The sequence below is a fragment of the Carassius gibelio genome, chromosome B2 (assembly GCF_023724105.1).
Source record: "Carassius gibelio isolate Cgi1373 ecotype wild population from Czech Republic chromosome B2, carGib1.2-hapl.c, whole genome shotgun sequence".
Classification (NCBI taxonomy): domain Eukaryota; kingdom Metazoa; phylum Chordata; class Actinopteri; order Cypriniformes; family Cyprinidae; genus Carassius; species Carassius gibelio.
In genome coordinates this window covers 7,318,306-7,325,361 of record NC_068397.1, presented here as the reverse complement: position 1 = coordinate 7,325,361, position 7,056 = coordinate 7,318,306, and positions in this window count along the sequence as shown.

Here is a 7,056-nt window from a genome sequence, read left to right as displayed (position 1 = left end):
TGCAAAGAACTTTTGAGTGCTATGAAAAAAGAAAAATCACCCAGAGTTATTCCTGTAAATGGGGTGCATTAGTCTGCAGATGCTTTTTTCCTCCATTATGTTTTCAAACGAACACAACGTGCTTCACAAGCCATGATCTCTGTCTTTTCTTGCTCTGTGATTAATTGCTTCTATTGTGGTCTTTAAGTTTGTCACTCGGCAGGTCTGTGGCACCAGGCCTGAGCCAGAATGGAGAGAGCAGATGAACAGAAAGGAAGAGTAGGTGCGACCACACCATCACCCCCTCAACGCATGGCCTCTTACTGCGCTACCACTCACTCCTGCCGAGGGATGATTAACTATACTTATGTAACCAGCCGTTCTTGACTTACTTTAGAACATTCACACACCCTATCAAGGCCTCATTACGGATTCTTCAAATTATAGTTTGTAACATCTGGACATGACGTTTACATGACATGACAGCAACAAAACTGAAATTTCCTCTGCATTTTTGAAAAGTTTCACATAGAGACAACAACATTGTCAAATGATCCGTATTCACAGAGATCTGCGAAATTTACTAAAATGCTGCAATATGCATGCCAGACCAGTAGTTGGCGATGTGATGTTGTAAAGAAACACTACGTGCCTGCGCTCAAGAATGAACGAGTTAAATGCATACACATGACATACACATTTTGTTTTCACAAGTTAACATTTTGTAGGTTCCCCTTCATGCAGCCAAAACTACTCTGATGCATCAAGGTTTGGACCAGAGATTGTCTTACTTTTGAGAGATGAGAATGTCTGTATTTATCAGGCGGCAAGGAAGTCGACCGGAAGTTGATGTCGGCCGCCATCTTGTAGAAGAACTTCACTTGCGTTAGCATCCCATTGACCTCCCATTCATTTTGGCGTCACTTTGACAGCGAATAACTTTACATCTGAGGCGTTTAAAGACTCCATTTGTCCATTATTTATTTCTAAAGATACACGACAGTGTATAAAGGGCTCCATTACCTTCTGTGTTACATTATGGCCCCGTAGAAACAGTTTTTGTAAAGAATAGGCTAACGATTGTGTCATAACCACTCGACTCTCTGTCGCATTACCGTACAGACAGGAGGAGAAGCTCCCAGGCAATTAACTTCATATGGCGTACTGGCGTTACATTTTAAAATACTATACAAAATAATTAATCAGAATACTTACTCCTGCTCACTCACGACAAAGAACTCCCCGCTCAAGCTTGCCGTCTCTGCAAGATTAACGATGGCAGTTTGCACGCACAGCTACTAGAAGATTTACATCTGTCAGACAGGTTGCTGACGTCATCAAGCTTAGTTTGAGTCTATGCGTCAGAAACGGAAGTGCTAAAAATAGCTAAAAATGGGCTTCACTTGTTCCAATGGGGTCGCTGTGTCCATTTCTTTTACTGTCTATGGTATTTATTACTATTGAAGAAAGCGTAACAGTCAACTTGAATCACATGTGCCTCAATAACCAATCATATTACAGCCTTGACGTCACTGAATTTCAGACAGAGTTGTGCGTCACTCGATTGCCGTTAACAGATACAATAAGAATGAATGAGAAGTGCCATAAACTGAATCCCACCTGTCACAAAAAATCTGTGACTTCTTTTATAAAGCAGCATAAATCCAAATGTACTGTTTAGTGTAAAACATGTTGTAGATTAGCAGATTGGCTGTTGATTCATTAAATGACAAGCTGTTTCCTCTAAATGCTGTTTATTCAGCATAGTGAAGCCTCTCCTCCATTGACATCCAGTTCTCTGGGTTCAGGCTCTATCCTGAGCTTGGAGCCCTCCCTCTGGACAGCAAGTCAAATATGCTACTACTGTAATTGCTCAATCATACATGTTAGTGTGAACTTGTGAAACTTAATTTTCCTTGTTGCTATGTAAAGCATTCAGAAAGGCTTAATGATTATACTTTCCTTTTAATTACAAGTGAAACTGAAGCAATGATCTGTGAGTTTGTTGACAGAGACATATGGACTGCAGAGAGTGTTTCGGCACAATCGACAAATCTTTGAGTTCACCAATTTTGATCAATAGATCTAGTCTAGTATTGATCAATTACTCTGTACACTCCCGAGACAGCAGGGAGGCAAAGTATTGGATAACCTTGATAAAAAAAAAGAGATTTATCACCATCACCAAGGCAACTCTGATTATTTTCAATTTCATTCGCATTTTTAGTATCTAAATATTCATCCATCTATGTTTTTTCACAAGTGAGCATGTTACAGCAGACCACGGTCTCAAATGTATTCATGCCATTTTGGATACTTAGATCACATGTAAAAATCCACAATCAACCGTAACCCTATTTCTTATAACTAAAATTTCAAAAGCCATTTTTTAACCAACTTGTTCAAAGGTTATTTTTAGTGCACATATGAAGTCAGTTCTTTTAGGTGTTCAATCAACCACATGGTGAAGTTAATCACATTAATTAATGAACATGGCCAGTGTTAGAGGTGATGCATTACAAGTTACAGAATCAGATAACTTTTTTTCAAGTAAAGTAAAGCATTACTTTAACAAGAGAATAGCAAGAGAGTAACAAGAAAAATCTTACTTTTTCAAATAAGTAATGCAAGTTACATAGTTGTCCTATTTATTCTTTGCAGAGACAGAGGCATTTTCTTCAGCCTGAGGCTTATTAATTTCATTTTTGGTGTGAAAGGGCCTTTACAGTTGCCAAAAATATAACTTTTGGGATTTCTGCTATTAAAAAGAAATAAGCAAGCCCAGCCCAAGTGAAAAATAGTAACGCTAAAGTAATATAATGCATTACTTCCCATAAAAAGTAACTAAGTTAACGTAAATATATATATATATATATATATATATATATATATATATATATATATATATATATATATATATATATATATATATATATATATATATATATATATATACAGTAATGTTCAAAATAATAGCAGTACAATGTGACTAACCAGAATAATCAAGGTTTTTAGTATATTTTTTATTGCTACGTGGCAAACAAGTTACCAGTAGGTTCAGTAGATTGTCAGAAAACAAACAAGACCCAGCATTCATGATATGCACGCTCTTAAGGCTGTGCAATTGGGCAATTAGTTGAAAGGGGTGTGTTCAAAAAAATAGCAGTGTCTACCTTTGACTGTACAAACTCAAAACTATTTTGTACAAACTTTTTTTTTCTGGGATTTAGCAATCCTGTGAATCACTAAACTAATATTTAGTTGTATGACCACAGTTTTTTAAAACTGCTTGACATCTGTGTGGCATGGAGTCAACCAACTTGTGGCACCTCTCAGCTGTTATTCCACTCCATGATTCTTTAACAACATTCCACAATTCATTCACATTTCTTGGTTTTGCTTCAGAAACAGCATTTTTGATATCACCCCACAAGTTCTCAATTGGATTAAGGTCTGGAGATTGGGCTGGCCACTCCATAACATTAATTTTGTTGGTTTGGAACCAAGACTTTGCCCGTTTACTAGTGTGTTTTGGGTCATTGTCTTGTTGAAACAACCATTTCAAGGGCATGTCCTCTTCAGCATAGGGCAACATGACCTCTTCAAGTATTTTAACATATGCAAACTGATCCATGATCCCTGGTATGCGATAAATAGGCCCAACACCATAGTAGGAGAAACATGCCCATATCATGATGCTTGCACCTCCATGCTTCACTGTCTTCACTGTGTACTGTGGCTTGAATTCAGAGTTTGGGGGTCGTCTCACAAACTGCCTGTGGCCCTTGGACCCAAAAAGAACAATTTTACTCTCATCAGTCCACAAAATGTTCCTCCATTTCTCTTTAGGCCAGTTGATGTGTTCTTTGGCAAATTGTAACCTCTTCTGCACATGCCTTTTTTTTAACAGAGGGACTTTGCGGGGGATTCTTGAAAATAGATTAGCTTCACACAGACGTCTTCTAACTGTCACAGTACTTACAGGTAACTCCAGACTGTCTTTGATCATCCTGGAGGTGATCATTGGCTGAGCCTTTGCCATTCTGGTTATTCTTCTATCCATTTTGATGGTTGTCTTCCGTTTTCTTCCACGTCTCTCTGGTTTTGCTCTCCATTTTAAGGCATTGGAGATCATTTTAGCTGAACAGCCTATCATTTTTTGCACCTCTTTATAGGTTTTCCCCTCTCTAATCAACTTTTTAATCAAAGTAAGCTGTTCTTCTGAACAATGTCTTGAACGACCCATTTTCCTCAGCTTTCAAATGCATGTTCAACAAGTGTTGGCTTCATCCTTAAATAGGGGCCACCTGATTCACACCTGTTTCTTCACAAAATTGATGACCTCAGTGATTGAATGCCACACTGCTATTTTTTTGAACACACCCCTTTCAACTAATTCAACTAATTGCCCGATTGCACAGCCTTAAGTGCGTGCATATCATGAATGCTGGGTGTCATTTGTTTTCTGAGAATCTACTGAACCTACTGGTAACTTGTTTGCCACGTAGCAATAAAAAAATATACGAAAAACCTTGATTATTCTGGTTAGTCACATTGTACTGCTATTATTTTGAACAATACTGTATATATATTTAATGTAGTAATGCCATATTGTAATGCACTACTTTTAAAAGCAACACTGAACATGACCCTAACATCTGACTACCAAAGTGCCACAACATATTAACTTTTTGAAAAGATTGATTTTTTATATATATATATATATATATATATATATATATATATATATATATATATATATATATATATATATATATATATAAATTAATATTAAATAAATATTAAAATCAACCAAACCAATCTTGAATGAGGCTTTTCTCTTTCTAAGATGGCTTTCAGATGCAGTAAAAGCATATAAAGTTGTCATTATCAACAACTATATTCCAAGATGCAGTCACTGTTGTATCTATAGCCACTGGAGTTGTTTGTGCTTATGTAATGGGTGAACATGCTCAGAGACCCTACTGGGTGTTAGCTGCTCAGGACTGGCACACGTTCACACCATGTCTCTCTCCTTCTGCTGTCCGTGACAGAGGGGAAGCATTACTAATCTGCCACAAACAGAGCAACAGAGGCTCTCAGAGATGAAGGCCAGAGGATATATAGAAAAACATGTATGGAGACAGAGCTAGAGGATGCAAAAGAAAACAAACTAGCATATAAATGAGCATGTAAAGCCACTTTTGTTCTGCTGTGACAATGAGTGGGTCTTCTCCATACTATCATGCCTTGCATGGGTGAAATTTCCATGACAAAGTCTAAGCCCAAGCTTTGACTAAATCGCAATGCAGTACACATTTATTTGCGTCCAGGACCTGAAATAAATTCTGGAAACCAATCCATGTTATTCATGAGATTTCAAAATTCCTGTGGTGCACCATTCGGAGCACAGACGTCTTGATATTTAGGCAGTGAAGATCAATGGGAAACTTATGAGAAGCTTGCCTCAAATTGCAATGTGAGTTTGAAAGGGAAAATACTCAAGTGTTAGGCTGAGGTGCCAGTTTTAAAACCCACTGAACAATAGAGCTACTGATTGCCTTTTGCTTTTTGTGACTGCGTATTGGAGGGTTTGTTCTCATAATGGCAAGAGCCTGACTAAATGCATGTCTTAATTGTAATGTTTAAAGGAACCACGCTGAGAATGGGAATGAAAGCAAAGAAAGTGACTAAAAGGTGAGACAGCATGAACGATGGAGGCTGAGGCAGCGTCTGAAATATAAAACAAAATTTTTGAAGTGTTTTTACAATGTTCCATCGTTTTGAAATGAGAGTGGTTAGACACACTTACAACCGTGCACATAAGTGCCGCACATTTCCGCTCTTATACAATTTAGTACTCAATGAAAATTTGAGAATATGATGCAATTGCTAATAATTGTGCTGGTAAAAATGGATTTATTTTTCAATACACATCTATTGTAATGTGAAATAGGCTTGCATCAGGGACCCCTTACAGGGTAAAACATTTTCTAAGGACCCTTTCATAATAATTGTAACAGTGATTAAGCATATGCAATCAAATTAAAATGTAACAATTCCTATTCTTTTTTTTTTTTTTTGTTAAACAAAGGGCTGCACAACATAAGCTTACTGTTTAAATTAAAACGGAAGAAAATTTGTGTGATAATTTCTTTAAAATAATGTTTTATTAGTAGTAGTATAGTTATAGTAGTAATAGTATTCTTAATAATAATAATGAGAAGTGAGAAGTACATTCTACTGAATAATACTAAAGTTAAACTAAGCCTTTATTTTGATGGGTTAACATCATATTGTCATTATATGACAATAGTTTGATGAAATGCTGGTGAAGTTACTCAGATCATCTCTGGAGATGAAGTTCATATCGTTATATGTGAGATTATGTGTAGACGAAACTGCACATCATGGCACCCATTGTCAAGTGTATGGCCAGCTTTTCTGTTTCAGTGTTTCCCTGTTATGTTTTTCTTTTGAATAGCGCCTGATTAGCTCAAACCTGTTTTCTGTTTCTTTGATTAATCCCAGCAAATCTATATAGGCCCTCAGTTTCTTCCCTTCCTCCCTATTTCCTCATTGCTTTGTCTTGCATTGATGTTGTAATGTTGGTTGTAGTTTAAATCACTGTTCTGGGTTCATCTAGTATTTTTGGAATGTACTATACAGCTGTCCTGTGACACCTATTTACACACAGACACAGAACTTGTTGACTTCATATTTAAATAGCAGTCTTTTGCACTTTAAGATTCATTGAGACTAGTTCATATTGTTCGGTTAATTGTGCAATGCTACTTTAGATTAATTCATCTGTGTTCTGCATTATACAGTAAATTATTTTTTTTTATGACAGGATTTTGCAATTCCATCCACTTTTTGCATTTTCCGACTTGTGGAAATCATTGGAATAAAATTATGGGTATTGGTCACTGGCCCCACTTTGAGAACCTCTGATCTATATCATCTCTACATATCTAAATACAAAACCGTAGTGTCCAAAAGTGAGGTCACTACTAATAACGACTTTAACAGGACTGACAATGGTATTGTCAGGTATTCTGCTGCTTTGTTAATGTG